The sequence below is a fragment of the Cavia porcellus genome, unplaced genomic scaffold, assembly GCF_034190915.1.
Source record: "Cavia porcellus strain 051 isolate PalLab524CR breed Dunkin Hartley unplaced genomic scaffold, mCavPor4.1 scaffold_14, whole genome shotgun sequence".
Classification (NCBI taxonomy): domain Eukaryota; kingdom Metazoa; phylum Chordata; class Mammalia; order Rodentia; family Caviidae; genus Cavia; species Cavia porcellus.
This window is the reverse complement of record NW_026947497.1, coordinates 41,068,700-41,084,726: the sequence shown is the minus strand read 5'-3', so window position 1 is coordinate 41,084,726 and position 16,027 is coordinate 41,068,700. Positions and strand designations below refer to the sequence as shown.

At 40.7% G+C, this 16,027-nt stretch overlaps 1 protein-coding gene across 1 annotated transcript in view; it reads right to left on the bottom strand.

Moving 5' to 3' along the window:
- The window catches only part of Rnf150 (ring finger protein 150), a 236,353-nt gene that overhangs the window by 126,811 nt on the left and 93,515 nt on the right, over positions 1–16,027 (bottom strand). The window lies entirely within an intron of this gene.

Sequence of the window (16,027 nt, the reverse complement as noted above, 5' to 3'; positions counted from 1 at the left end):
TTGCAGATGTCACTGGTTGGCCTAACCCAACTGACAAATTGCAAAAACTTCCATGCAGGTCTGGTGCATGAACCAAGGGACAGGACTACGGCATGAATGTGGCCTGCAGCTTACAAGCAAGCTGGATGGAGTGTGGTAGGAATGATGATCCTATTTCCAATTCTGCCACACCAGGCAACCCATTTCCCTCACTGAGCCACATTTTCTCAACAGTGAGGATGGCTTTAGCAATTTCAAAGCTGCTTGTTAACTTCTCTGGCTTCTAAGTTCTTTATTCCTTACATTCGAAATAGGAAAGCATTTAATATACCCATTGCTTTCAGAACTATCTGGTCACTAGTAGATGCTAAAAGGAACTTGCTGAGTGAATGAAAGAAGAGGCAGGTTGGCCACTTCCATGTTGCAGACTGTTTCAGCTCATCTCTCTGCTGGAGAGAGATTTCTTGAGTAGACACAAACTTACTTAGCATTCATTGGACCAAATCTGAAAGGTGAAAATGAACTGGTATTAAAGGACTAGATTTTGAGAATGAAAGAGAAAATCCAGCAGAGAATTTGTAAGGGGTAAACGCTTGATCCATAGTAGGCCCACAATGTGTGTGAACTGTCACACTGAGTCTCCATCACGGAAAAGCACAGGTGCCACATGGTAAGGCTTCCAGGAAGCCAGCAGCGCTGCTTCCCTGGCCCACGCCTTACAGTGCAGTCCTCAAAAACGACCAGCACGAGCTGCCTGCTGATGGCAGGACTGATGGCCCAAAGGATGAACAAATGCAAGAAATAGGCTTCTATTCCTTGGTTTTCTCACTTTCCTCACTATCCTTTCCACACTACTTTGCTAACATCTCCCACATTCTAACGCACAACAGTTATGCACACCCACAAGCCAGTTCTCCCCACAGCCCAGAGATCCAAGTGAAGGGGAGGAGGCTATGGACACATCTGCTGATTGGGCAGGGAAGAGAGAGGCACTGCAAGCCCGTGTTACCTTTAGAACCAGTGAGAGGGCTACCTCCACTTCGTCCCACCACTTGTTCCCTTCCTTTCCCCTTCTAAGTCCTTCCTCACTCTCATCATGCTCTGCATGAGCTCTTGATTGAGGCACCAGAGTATAGGACTACCAGGTGCTTAGATTGGAGAGGGGGCTGCAGGTGCAAGCCCCAGCAGCAGGAGTGGAGGGATGGTTCTCCATGAGAGTGAAAGTGGGGCCGAGGAGTCGGATACCAAAAACCAATTAGGACTCTGAAACCATTTTCTCTATGAACAGTGTACCACAGGCCTGGTTCTATGCAGTTTTTAGTTCATTCATTAACAGGTGTGTATGGGGCATTCCCAGTGTGCCGACCTAGGTCCTGTGTGCCTAGCCTGGTCAGGGAGCGAACCAAAAACACACAGTCCTTGTTTTCACAGGGCTTAAAGTTCAGTGGGAGAGAACGGCTATCAATTTAAAACAATCCTCACTGATAAGTGTGCAATGGCCCAAACTGGGAACTAACAAGAAGAAAGGGAAAGAGATTCTCTATGAATATTCTAAAGAAGAGGTTTGCTATAGGGCAAGGCATCAGGAGATACTTCCCAGAGGAATTGACACTAACGGTGATATCTAAGGAACGAAGAGGAGACTGTGCGGCAGAGGAGGGAGTGGGAAGCACAGGGAAAATGAGGACACAGGTAATTATAACCCCTTGAACTTTAAAGTCAAGTCTATAATTTTATACCTCATCTGATTTTCAGATGTCACTAACACAATTATTTCTGAAAACAGTCTAAAAATATAGTCATTGCTACGAGCACTCTGGTAAGGTCAGAGGCTAGAGACCCAGGTAAGTACAGAGGTAGGATTCTGGTCAGTGGCCCCTCCGTCATTCATTCTGTATCTTGTCATGACTGTTTTTGTATTTGGTAAGTACAAAAGTGTCCTTGCTAGGTTATGTTTCTAATAGACATGTGGACTTCACAAGTTACTGCCTTTGTAATGGAACCATGAATTCTAGTTATGACAAGAAGTAGTTTGAATATAGTGAGCAACAGAAGAGCTTCAAATCTCTGTTCTCTATTTGTCTCCATCCAGGTTCAAATGAACTGATAAATCAGTGACAACAGATTACTTCCTTGTTTCTTTAAAAATGAAGTCTCATATGAGGGATTTTTGCTTCAATCAACAGTACTATCAAAAGCTCCATGGCAAGAGAGCAGGCATGACCGAGTGTTGGTTAGAAGTGGGTAGATCGGAGGTAAAGTCCAAGAGACATAAGGGATGAAGGAGGAAAAAGGTGCTGGTGTTAAGAACGACTTCACCACTTCTGACCTGCCCACCGCGACAGGTAGTGGGGCCCTTTCTTGGAGGTGAAGAACATGGAAGAAACCTAAATTTGGGGGAGAGGATGCAGCTTTGGATATGCTATACCTAAGCTGACTTTGAGAAATCTAAAGTCATCCTACATCCAATAAAATCCAGTGACTGTGAGGGGATGGATCCATCAAGGAGTTTGGAGGAGACATAACACCTTGGAAGCAGTCAGCATGTGGATATACTTGAGATGGGATGGCAGATGGCCAAGAGACAATGTGGCCTAAGATCAAGTACTGAGAAATTGCACACTTAATGCTAAACACAATAGGTGAGTCAGGAAAAGAATACCCAAGGGCTGGGAGTATAGCTCAGTGGAACAGCATTTGCCTAGTATGCATGAGGTCCTGGATTCAATCTTTAGCAGAACCAAAAATCAAACCAAACCCAAGCCCAGCCGAACCTGACCAAACCAAACAGACCCAAGAGACTGAGGAAAAAGCAAGCATGGCCTACCCAGGCATGACCAATCCCACACACAGGCCGTTAAGAGAGAAAGTATTTTTTTTCCAGCTCCTACAATTCTAGAACAGGTGGACTGAGATGGGATTACAACCTAAGCACCATGCCAACACTTAGGATGGCTTTTTTTTTCTGTATTGCAGATAAAATTGATAAGAAATGTGACTACACCAAAATGAGACTTAACCAAGAGTTTACAAATTGAGTTCTGGAATTAAGCCCATTTGTAATTTGAATATGCCATGTGCTATGCCACGGAACACATTTTTATTTTAGTTAGATCTTAAATATTTTTAATAGCTAGAACTGTACTTTGCTAACAATACCTTATTCTTAGAATTTGCTATATCATGAATTCCTATTTTAAAAAACTAGAATAATGATTAAAAAATGAATATTTACAAATTTACACATTTTGTGCCTTTTTGGGTGAGGTCTCAGACTGGCCTGTTTGGCTGTCATTTCTGTATCTCCTCTAAATTATGATGCCCCTCCTTCTGGTGACAGCAGACACAACACAATCGCTGGGAAAGTGACATCTGGCAATGGGGAGCAATGGAAGGGAACAGGGCTAAAACCACAGGCAAATGTCAAGTTCCTTTAAATTTAATCCTCTCAGTAATACGTGATTAAACTGGACATGGTTGATTAAGCAATAGATTCTTGTTTTATGTGACATTAGGAAATCTGAGATGCTGGCTCTGCCAACATCCTTATCTCTCTCCAGTGGAAAGGACAGGCACTGATACACAGGGCTCTGTGCTCCCAGCTGTGGCCTCACACTAACAGTCTGCTACAAACAAGGTTTTCCCTAAGCATTAAGAAGCATCCAGAGGGATTGGGGGTACAGATCAGCAGTGTGGCGCCTGCCTGGCAAGCACAAGGTCATGAGTTCAATCCCCAACACACACACACACACACACACACACACACAAAGCATCTGAAAAACTAGCATTTTTTAAATTGTTGTTCTCTTAAAGCCACATACTTAAGTACTTCAGTTGTACTTAAGAGAACAAGACACAGTGGTGAACAAATCAGATTTAGATATTTCTTCAAAGCCAAAAAAATTTTACATGTATATATAAAAAGAGAGACAGACAGACAGAGACAGAGACAGAGACAGGGAGAGGAGGATGGATAATAGTATTGGTTTAAAAGATAGATATTTGTTAGAAAACTACAGATGTCTGAGAAATTAATCCTTAATGGGAGAAAAAAAATCATTGTATCTCCTAAAAGGCATTTCAGTTTCTAATCTTTGCTCATGTGAATTTTGATTTTGGATGCAAAATACTGATTTCTGAAGATTTGAAAAGATGTGAGGTACCAAATCCCCTTCTGTCTTTTTATGTCCAGCTCAGGGATTCACATTCGTATACCGGGAATACAGAAAGAAATGGGGAGCCCCCTTCACCCTTACTTCAATATAACTAATGAATGAATATTCCAGGTTATTTCTATGTAGCAGGATGAAAATCTCTTAGGAATCTGTGAAGACACTGCTCCGTGGACAGGGAAATGCCACAAGGAGATGAACGCTCAGTTTTCGGATCTACCCTATTAGGTGGTGACTGGTCTAATGGGTAAATACCTTGGAACTTTACCTTCCTTTTCTCTGAAGTACAGTGAATGACTCTCATAAATAATCTTTAAATTTTCTATGATCAGATCAGTTTCTATTTTTCTTGGTTTTTGGTAACCCTAGCGGTCTCAATCATCTTTACATTTAAAGGTACTTACTTTAGAAATAAATACATTAACAAGTATTTCACCAAAATAAAGACCTACAAGTTTTACTTGACCAAAGGCAGATCCAGAAGTCAGTACAGTGTCCACTCCTTGATGTAACAGGATGGATGGAAATGAGGTGCTTCTCCTGCATCCTGCCCTCTTCACATTTCCCCATCAGCCTTGGAGTGAATGTCTCACACAGGTCTTAATTAAGCTGCAAAGACAACTTCGTCCATGTAACCCTCTTTCCTTTTTGGGCTTAGAAAGCGTAACAAGGTAAGACTTAATTGGGAATGTGAGAATGACCCTGCAGATGACCCTGCAGTTTTTAGAACATCTGTGTTCAAACTCAAGCCTAATTGCAAAAGCCATCTCTTTCCAATGTACTAGATTAATTCGAGTGAGCAAGTTACAAAATTAGAATACCCTGAATTACTAAAGGGAAAGTGGCTTCCTATTACTTGTGTATTCCATGAAAAAAATCACTACATAATACAGGAAGAACTTGGGAAACTCTAAATTTGAGAAGATGGGTAAGTGTTTCATTGCTAATATTAGTTATGCTACATAATATCTGTGTATTGGCCTACTGGATCAATTCCAACTCAGTTATGTCTTTAAGGTCTCTGTATAGGTGTATATATGTGGACTAAAGTGACTATAATTTCATTTTGGGGTTTAGAATGCTTGATATTGTGGTTCTTAATGTTTGAGCCATAGAGGTGTGTACACAGCATGTGTGTGAGTGTGTGCAAGTATGGAGCAGAACTAACAGAAGTGAGTTGCTGTTTATTTCAATCTTCCCATTTCACACTTCTTTGCCTTCCTGATGAATGAATGTCCCACACATCTTGCTGACCTCACTGATGGAGTCTTACCTATCTCCAAACAGCAGGCATCCCTAGGTGTGGAATGAAGGCTTCTTCAAGTTTTTGTGAATATAAGTACATTTTCATTTTTCCCCAAGTGAAGGTTCTAAGTGAAACCCTGAATAATCAAAACTATAAGAATAGCTGAAGTGACACATTCTAGTCCTTTCTGTACAAAGTCCAGCAGTGCCAGCCACCATGGGTGGGTCCAGGATGTACACAAGGACCTTTGTTCAGTAGCAAGCTATCCTGTTATGAGATAAACACTTTCAGTAGCTGCTTGCTTTGGTGCTTCCAATCCTTGAATTAATAAGTAACTTTCAATATATATTTGAATATTCTGTTAGCATTATTTCAAAAGTTTTTTGGATATGTGCTCTCCTTTGTCCTTAAGAATGTCTAAGTCATTTGCCAACTTTAAAGTCAGTGGACTAATAAAAGGAAATAAATAAATAAATTCAGTGGGCTGTCTTCTCCTTACTGATTCACAGGATCTCTTTATTCTACATGCAGTACGTCTTTCACTGGATGTAGCACTGCACATATCTCTTAGTAGGTGGTTATATTTTATATTATATTTTCACTCCTTTAAAAATCTTTCTGTGGATACACATTCTCACTACAATGTAGTCCACTTCAATTGAACATTCCAGGACAGTGCACCAGGCAAAAGCTTTCTATTAGGAAATCTCTGTTTTGTTTATCCGAGATTACAAAAATAGTCATCTAGATTTTTTTTCTAAGTTTGATTATTTTAGTTTTCACATTTAGATTCCAGGACCACTTATACCTATGAGGTCAGCACTCTACCACTGACCTGGATCTCTTACATTTATTTTGTTTTTAAATGTGGCCTTACCTTTGGTAACATCCAGAGGTCCTCTTCTTCTACACACATATCTAATGGACTCAGGACCATTCATTTATACCAGCATCCTCTGTGTTGCTGGGCATATAGTACAAATTAAGTGACCCTAAATGTTTTGGTCCAATGCTAGACGCTCTGCTATTCTGCTGTCTTATTTGTCTATCCCTGCACCAACAGCACACTGTCTTAATTCCTGTGACTTTGTTATGGTGTTGGTATCTGTTCTGTGAGTCACCCTATACTGCATTTCTTTGGTGTTACCTAGGGTATCTTAAGTCCTTTGCATTTGCATACAAATTTAACTGTGGCTTGTCATTTCTCTCTCTAATACACACATAGATGCACACAGGTGTATACTAAATAAATATGCATGTCCTACTTGTGCTATAATTGTGGACTTATTACACCTGGATATAAATTTTGTGAAAAGCGCTATCATTAATTAGAGCAGAAATTCAACCATAAGATATCGCTCCATATCTATCCCAAATGATGGAATTTAGGAAAGGAAAAGCTGGTAATGTCAAACACTGTCTAGCATGTGAACTAGAACTCTAGTATGTCTGTTGTGATACAATCTACTCACTCTGGAAAAACAATAACACCTACCACAGCTAAACACACACCTACACATCACCCAGCGATTCCACTCCAATCTTTCATACCCCTCAATGTCCCAAATCCCCTCTTCCTCTTATGCATGGAACACTTTCCAACTTCCACAGTGTTGTGGCTTAGGGCACACGCTCCACAGTCAGACCACTTGCTTTCACATGTCTGCTCTACCTTCTTAGCCATGTGGCTCTGCGTGAGCTGTTCAACTTCACTGTGTTTAATGTGGGCAAGATAGTAGGCCTCCCCACACTTTGCTATCCTTGTCTGCAAACTGGGAGGCAATGCTAAGTGACACTGAGTTATCCCATGGTGACGTGTGCGGGAAGGACTAAATGAGACAGCCCACGAAAGGGCAATAGTAAGGAGACAAGAAGTATTAGTTATGCACATCTTCTACCTATCAAAATCCTATTCATCTTTCACAACCTATTTCAAATTGCATCTCCTCTATGTAAACTTCTCCAGATGAGAGGGAAGGAAACGTTAATTTTGCTAGACACCAACATTCTCTGCCCCCAACCTCAATCTTCTGTTTCCATACTCACTGTATTGGATTTGGGTTGTGTTGGTGGTGTTTGTTTGACCCTGAAGACTGAAAGCATCTTAGAAATAGAAACCTCTACTCACTGCCTGCCTTTCTAGGTCTTGGATTGGTGCTCTGCCCCCACATTTTACATAGAAGTGAGGCACACCTACTGTTCAACTGAATCAGAAGGCAAGACTTCGGTATAGCCACGGATAATGTTATCAAAACTGCTTGCCAAGAAGCATGACATCTGAATTGCTCTTAAAAGCTTCAATCCAATACAGAAGCCCCTTATTATTTATGATTTTGCTTTCTACAATTTCAACATTATCTATAGTCAGCTGTTGTCTAAACATATGCATTAGGGAGGAAAATTCCACAAATAATAGGTTTTAAATGATTTTATTATAACATACTGTTATAATTGTTCTATTTTTAGTTTTTGTTTTTAACTGAGGATTGAACTTAGGGCACTGGTACTGAGCTACATCCACAGCCCTCTGACAGTTTTGAGACGGAGTTTTGCTAAGTCACTAAGCTGTCCAGACAGGGCTTCTACTTGCAATCTCTGCTGTGTTAGCCTCCCAGAGATCTAGGGGCTGCAAGTCTGCGCCATCATGCCTGGCTTGTTAGTTTCTTCATGTGCCTGCTTTACAAGGTTCACTTCATGCTATGTATATGCCTAGAAGATGAACTATACACAGAGTTCAGTACTAGCCACAGTTCGAGGCAACCACCAGGGGGCTGGGCCTGGTCATGTCCCCCATGGTTAGAGCTGACTACTGCACTTGCTCAGAGACCCAATAGCAAGGCACTGCGGACTTGTGCTAAGAGTAGGGAAAATACTGAAAATGCTTGGGCTGAATGAAACAAGTGACGGGTATATGCTGCGTCATTACAAAAGTTTGAAGTTAACAGAGATTTTCCAAATATGATTTTAAAAGCAGCAACTGCCTCAGGGGGTCTAAAGATGGTCATATATTGTAATACAGCAGAAGTGGAGTTTTATATGCTGGCCTTTTGAATCCCAGGGTTTGGTTTACTTGGGTTGAATGCACAGGCCAACTAGTGCCAAGGGTTTTTAAGCCACACACATTTCAGTTCCCTCGGAAAGAGTACAAATGTGTGGGGACATTTAAAAATCTTACGTTAAGGTAACAAAATAAGTTCTATCCTCTTACCATCATGAAGATCCAGAAGTCAGGCTCAAATTTGAAATTTTTAGGCTCTCTGGAGTTTCAGACTGGTTTGTAACCTGGGGCTTCCCTTCTTTTTGCACCCTAATCTTGAGGGGCCCTGGCCTCATGAACAGGTGTGTACGGCTCAGTCTAAATTCCATCTGTCTCTGCCATACCAGCTGCCACAGGTGGAGATTCACCAGAAACTCCTCTTCATCACTAAAGTTACCCTTTGGGCCTAAGAGATTCTGCAGGCAACGTGGCCCCATCCTCACAGGAACACCTGGACCCTGGCACTGGGGATTGTGGGATCCCGAGTACTGTACCATGAGCCTGATGGGAAGGGGGTGTGGCTTATGTACACCCCCTTATGTAAAGTACACAAAAGTGTGCATGGCTGATGTAAAGTACAGGAGCCCTCTTGCCTGGGTCTGAGAGTAGTACTGATGCTACTGAAAGGACTTTTATTTACTATGCATAATAATGAAATATTTTAATCCAATGTATTAAAAAATCCTTTTTATGAGCCACTGGATTTCCTATTCATCAATTTTATAGTATTAAAATTCTAGACTTACTCTTCTTCTTCCAATAAGGTAAACTTTAAACCTTACAGAATTCGCAGTAATACTGAAATATAAAGTTGATGAAAAGCAGGTGATTATCCTTGTTTCTTATTTTTTTTTCCTATGGTAATTCTAAAAACCATGGACAGGATGCCTTTTCTACCTAATCTTGACTTAATTCAAAGGGAAAGAGAAAAATACATGGTTATGCATTATCCACATGCCATAATGGTCCACTGGGGCTGACTGGAAGGTGGCTGTCACTGCTTTCTTAAGGAACACCCTTCCCTGGCCGTTGAGATCCTGGTCCCACGATCCCGTTCTCAAGCGGTCCCACCCTTACCTTAGAACCAGTCACAACATCAGATCTACTTACTTATTTTGAGAAAAACAAAAACTATAACAACATATTCTCCTTGATACCGGTTACTGCCTAAGTAACTAAAAAGTAAACCCTGAAGTTGAGTAGATCTGAGTCTCAATTTAGCGCTGAGATTTTATCAATGTGTGACAAGGACTTGAGCAGCACCACAGTCTGTGGATCTGCAAGGATTAGATGAAACCATTTATGCAAAGGGACCTGGTACAGTGCCAAGATGCCTGCTCAACGGTCATTTCTTCTCTTTTCCTGCTAATCTGCACTGCATTCGACTTGAATTTTTAAATCATCACAAAAAGTAGATCAATCAAAAATCCAAGTGTAAGTGACTTTCATTTACTCAGTGTTGATAAAATTCAGCATTAGGACACACAAAACCGAAGCTCAAATTCACGTGCACAAAAATCTCCTTAGAGTGGGAGGAATTTTGAGAGCTTATCAAGGGATGTACCTGCTTGTGAAGAACAAAGAACCCTTTTGATATTAAATTGAGCTGCAAGACTTCACCATATTTAAGGCTTTGGCTGTGTTCTGGTTAACCTCATTCTTTTCTGAACACAGCTATGCTTTCGAAATCGCTTTTCCACTAATCACTGCCAATCATATTGAAGATATTGTGAAATAAAGAATCTTTTCTTTCAGAAAGCCACAAGTGGAATCATGACACAGGCCCTGTGAAGATCTTCTGAAAGCTCCCAGGCAATTGCTGTCTTGAAGAAGAGCCGCACAAAGCCTGCAAGCTGAGGCTCATCCCTGCGCCTTAGGGAGGGTGCTGACCTCACTGGGCCACTGTCAGAAGCTGGCTGTGACACCACAAGAATCCAATGTCCTTATCCCTCAGTGCAATTGCTACTTAGCACTGCACAAATGATTAGGTGCTTCCCACTTTGTGCTATTCAAATATTGACTCTGTGTGCATATGTGTGTGTATATGTGTGAGTATATATCAACAAAATGTAAAGATTGACAGGAAAAGTGGAGGATCCACATACACACATAAGCAAAACAATATTATAGCTTTTTCTTTTTACATGTCAAAGATGCTATGACTTCTTTGCTAAAGCAAGACAACCACTCAAAGTTGCTGCCACTGACAGTCCAGTGTCATCACATGGAACGAGGCTGTGCGGCAATGGGTAAATTCCTGTTGCTTTTTCACAATAACTTGTTGAAACTTTTAACTAAGGCCCTACTCCCAGGTAAGCACTACTGTATGATTTTCAGGAAAAACTTCATTTTAAAATATAAATAGAAGTCATAGGTATTAAAAGCACAATAAGGTTACATTAATAAGAAAAACGTTTCTAAGAACATATGAAAAATCCTAAATATAGTCAGGATTTCTGGAGTCTTTGAAGCAGCTGCTGTGAACCTGTGGAGCTGTTGACTACCACAGAGAGAAAGCAGCACCAGCAGCATTTACAGGAGCAAATAACCGGGGCCAGAAAGAATCCAGGTAACCGCTTTAAATTGGGAGACCAGTTAACTTTTTTCCCAGTAAAATTAAAATCTTCAACAGGAAGTTGTGATCAAGTCCCACAAACAAAAAGCACCAATTTAAAAAAGATAATTTCAGAAGGAGAATATGTGAATAATCAATCAGAACCTTGATGAAAATAGTTACTAGAAGCAAGTGGTGAGGTAGAGAGAAGAGCAATCCACCTCCTTCCCTTTCCTCTGGTCTCCTTCCTGTTTCACGTGGCCCTCCTCAGGCCCCCTTTGCAGCCCTCTGAAACTTCTGATTGGGCCTCTCTGTCGCTCCATGGCATACTGGCTCTGTCCTCCTTCCACGTCCCTTTTGACACTGCTGGTCCTGCTACAGCCTTTAGAGCTGCCCCACCAGCCCAAATAAGTCTGGCATCCCCCTTTCCCCTCTCTGAGTTCTAGAAAACCCAGTCTGGTGAGCCCTTAACTCCTGCTTCCACAGCTCCTGCTATCTTGGGGCACTTGAGGAAACTCTCTTCTTTGGCAGTGCAGGCTGTGTGACCTTCTTTGACCTCTCCTGTCTCTTGGCTCTTAGAGGTCTTTCATTTGTATTGAGAGTTAAATTTTTAACTTGCTTTAGAGTAGGCAATATAGAGCAGTGATTCAGCAAATGGTGTCTGATAATAAACTTTTTGGCTTTGAGTCCTGGTTCCAACATTTCCACAAGTTGTGTGAGTTTGGGCAAGTTACGTATTTTTTTAAAGTTGTTTTTAAAGTTACTTAATTTTGCCGTGCCTCAGTTTCCCTGTGTATGAAATAGGTAGAGTGAAATCATGGAGTTCCTAGGGTTGCCCTGAGGAATCAGTGAGTTAATGGATAATCATCTTGCAGCGTGCAGTAACCTCCATATAATTATTAGCAGTTAACTTGGCGTCAGCAACAGCTTTGGTCATGAGATGCTTTCGGTACCATCTTCTCCCTCTAAGCTGCCTAGTTCAACTCCTAACATCCTGCTGCCTCCGCTAACTCCTGAGGCAAGAGCAAGGAATCCACCACTGGATCTCCTGCGCTCTGCCTGCAACTTAAGTGGCCAGCACAAGGCGCAGAGCAGGAGAGGTAAGAAAGGGAAATCAAACTGAGCACCTGTGGTACACCAGAACCCGGGCTAGATATACTCCTCAGCTCACGGAATGTTTACCTAAGTCCAAGAAAGCCAAGTGCACACTAGTTCTCCTCTGAATCTTGACTGAAAACTGCAAAAAACCCACTAAGGCAAATGCAGAAAATGAGTAAGCACTGTTCAGAGGATGAGAGGAGACTAAAGAACGTTCTTCAGTTTTGAGAAGTGTGGTTATGCAACGGTGGTTATATGGCTTCAAAGTGTGCTTTGTAGCCAGAGATCCATATTAAAGTATTTACAAGTGAGATTACATAATGACTGGGATTGACAATCACATTTCACTGCTTTTCCACACCACAAACGTCTGTGGTAGATAGATGATAAAATATTGATACTACTTTGTTAATTTTTGAAGATGCATGATGGGAAGAAGGAGTATTATTCTTGCTGTATCTATTGTGTGTTTTAAAAAATGTATTTCTTTACAAACAAGAAACAGTTCCTATAGGTTAACTGACTTCCAGGTCACAGAACTAATATGACAGTTAATGTTGCACTGCATTCCCAAGAATGGCTCCTTCTACCCTATGTGTGATTCTGTCTTGATTACTTTGCTCTCATTGTTGAGACAAAATACCTGACGCCCAAAATGAAGAGAGGGAAGGTTTATTCAGCTTACAGTTTTTGCAAGTTTTGGCCGTACTCAGCTGTCTCCAAGGCAGGGTGACAGATGGCAAAGAGCAACCATTTAGGGCGGCCACAAACAGCAAGAGTGAAAGGGTAAAAAGAGGAAAAGCACGCCTTTGCCCCTCCTTATATAGAATGCTGGCTCCATCCATGGGTGGGTGCAGCACACCAAAAATCCCAGAGCTAGACAATGAACCAATCACAAACACTAGACTCAACTGCCTCCATGACAGCATGAGGCTTTGGGGGGACATTTAAACAAATCATAACAGACTCCCTTGTACAAAAGCAGAAAAAGTGGATTTATACCAACTGGCCCCATAAACTGTAAAGTGCTAGAAAAATGTTAATTTTGTTTTGATCAATCCTGTATAGCCAATTGTTGGCCAAACACCTGTATATGATTGTTATTCAAGTCCTTCAGGAATTTATCATCTTTCTCAGAAATCAGTTTCTTTCTCTAACCTTTCTATTTTCTGTGAAGGGCACCACTTTTATTTAGCCACGGGATTAAGATCTTGGGATCATTTTAGATTATTTTTTAAAATGAATGTATTTTAGGGTAGTTTTAGGTACACAGAAAAACAAAGTGGGAAATACAGGGTGTTCCCACAATGCCCCCCTATACACACTCCTCCTACCCCACACATGGCCTGCTCACCACTGTGATGTTATTTGCTGTAGTTAGTGAACCTATATTGGCACATCGTTATCCCCTAAAGTGCATCACATTACATTTTGATTCACACTGGGTATTGTACATTCTGTGGTTTTTGACACATGTCCATCATAATGTATGTCCATCACTGTAGTATCATACAAAATACTTTCACACCTAAAATGCCTTCCATGGCTTGATAGCTTATTTATTATTGTTGCTGAGAAATATTCCAGTTTCTGGATGTACCAAATATTACCCACTCATCTACATAATTTTGCTTCCAAGTTATACGAATTATGCATAAAACTGCTATAAACATCTACATGTGAGTTTTAGACTTTAAAAAATTCCTCTAGTATAAATCTCACATCCAGTAATAAAATTTTGTATAATGCTTAGGGTTTGAAAGAAAATACCTTATTTGAGGCAGATTTAATTTCCTAGCTATGAAAAGAAAGCAAGGTCACCCAAGGCTCCATAGATAATACTGAGATGAGAGAGAGGGAATTCAGTCTTTAAGTATGTCTCTGGTCCCTCTATATCTCTGAGTTCTTGGATTCTGTTTTAAACCCACCCTTATCATCATTTGCATGGACTCTTCCTGCGCTCTGCTGTCTCCATATGCTTCCGGGCTAAGAATCCCTCTGCACTTCACCGCTGGGGCTACGTTATACAGTGCCTGAACAGGTAAGATCTTTACCCGCCTGTCTTTCTGAAACCTTCAATCTCTCTGTTGCTTACTGACTAAAGGCCAAATACCTAGCACATGGAGCCTTTCTGCTTGGTAACCTATCTCCCTGAGGTCCCTGTACATTTTCTACTCTACAAAGAAAGTAATATGCCAGACTTATCTGTCTTGCTCTAAGTCTCTGTGACATTAAGCCTTTGCTATGAAGACCCCTCCGTGTCACTTTCTCTGAGTAATTTTCTCAAGTGGCTTCCAGCACAAAAAAGAGGACAATAGTCAGAAAAGATCTTTAATTGTCCACTGCTTGTCTCTGTGCCAAAAAGATTTGGGAAATGAAAAGTGTTACACATTGTCCTTCCAGCACTCTGCAGTTGTATTCACGGGTAAACTAAAACAAAAGGAGGGGTAAAATTGCCACTGAAACTACCAACTCCTTATGTCTTGACTCAAAGAAGTTGGAAAGGTGATCTACAGAAATATCTCACAGAGACTTACCTCAGACATACAGTTCTTGTAGGCTTGTTCTCCTTAATTATAGAGTTACAGTAGTAAAATTCTTTGAGACCAATCTTATATTAAACAAACATATAAAAAAAAGCAACTTTACCCAAGAAGAACTCCAATTTAATGAATGAGCTCAAGATTTTCCTAAACATAATTACTTTGTGTAGACTGTATGTTAATCTTGTTTGCAAAAAACACATACTCTTGAATCTGAGAATGTAAGTAAAATCAAGCTCTAGGATAAAAAGGTCCACAACAAACATACAATACCTAATACTCATCAAGAAAATAACTTTAGGTATTTGGGGAGCTGATAGTTCTATGGAACTGATTTAAAACCATTTTATTCAGACACAAAACCCAAAAATTTCAAGTATGCCTATTATGCTTTTCTAAAGTCTTAAACTAATAGGCTATATTTAGTTCTTATTAAGTGGCGAATATCATCAGTTCAATTATTTTAGGAAATTTTATGGCAAGAACATTCCAGAACTGCATACAGTATTTAATTGACTCTTCTCCTTGCAGGGAGTTTTTCTGCCATTTAATGACAGAAATGGAAAATAATTTGAAGCTGATGGTTCTGGAAGAATCATTTGTTTTTTCCTGTTTTGCACCTCTGTTTGAACTTGACCTTGGATTTTCAATGAAGAGCAGCGTCCTGGAGGACATGTTTGCTGAACGCAGTTTTGTACATGAAGCTATGCATAGATTACCTTGTGGGCAAAGGCAAATGCAATTATAAACTTCCACACAACATTTGATCTCTGACCTCTTGATGATTTTCTTTTCACTCAGGGCAGCTATACTTCATGGGGATGGCAGTCACTTCCAGTTAGCAGAGCCCTGCAGGCAGTCTGAAGTGCCACTGTCAAGTCAACAGTCTTCCTGATGGTTTTGCATCCACAGTAAACCAGCCAGGACCAGCTGGTTCTCTCAGGCTAGCGAACTTGCTATTGCTTTATTTCAGAACTTTGTGAGTTTGTCTCAATGGTTTCCAGAGTATTAACAGGCCTGCTGTAGCACTGTTTAAAGGGTTAGAAATATGTGCTGCATTTTCATTAGCATTACCGTCAAATACCCCCACTCCTCCACTGCCAGCCCCTCCTGCCACCATAGCATATGTTTAAGAACTAAACTGAGATTTAAATATCTGCCGTCTGGAAATGCATATGAAAACCTCACTATGTTTCCAATTCTGCTAAGAGCAAATCTCTGTTTTATATGACTTTAATGCTAATCAATTCAAGTGGTTTTTTGAACAACAGGTAGTCAAGGGATAGTTACTGCAGCAAGGCTATTCTTGGTTTTTGGATGGACCCTCTTAAGCTTACAGAGAAGACAGTTGTAAAACAGAACTCCCACAGTTTATCATTTTACAATTAGACTCTGAGT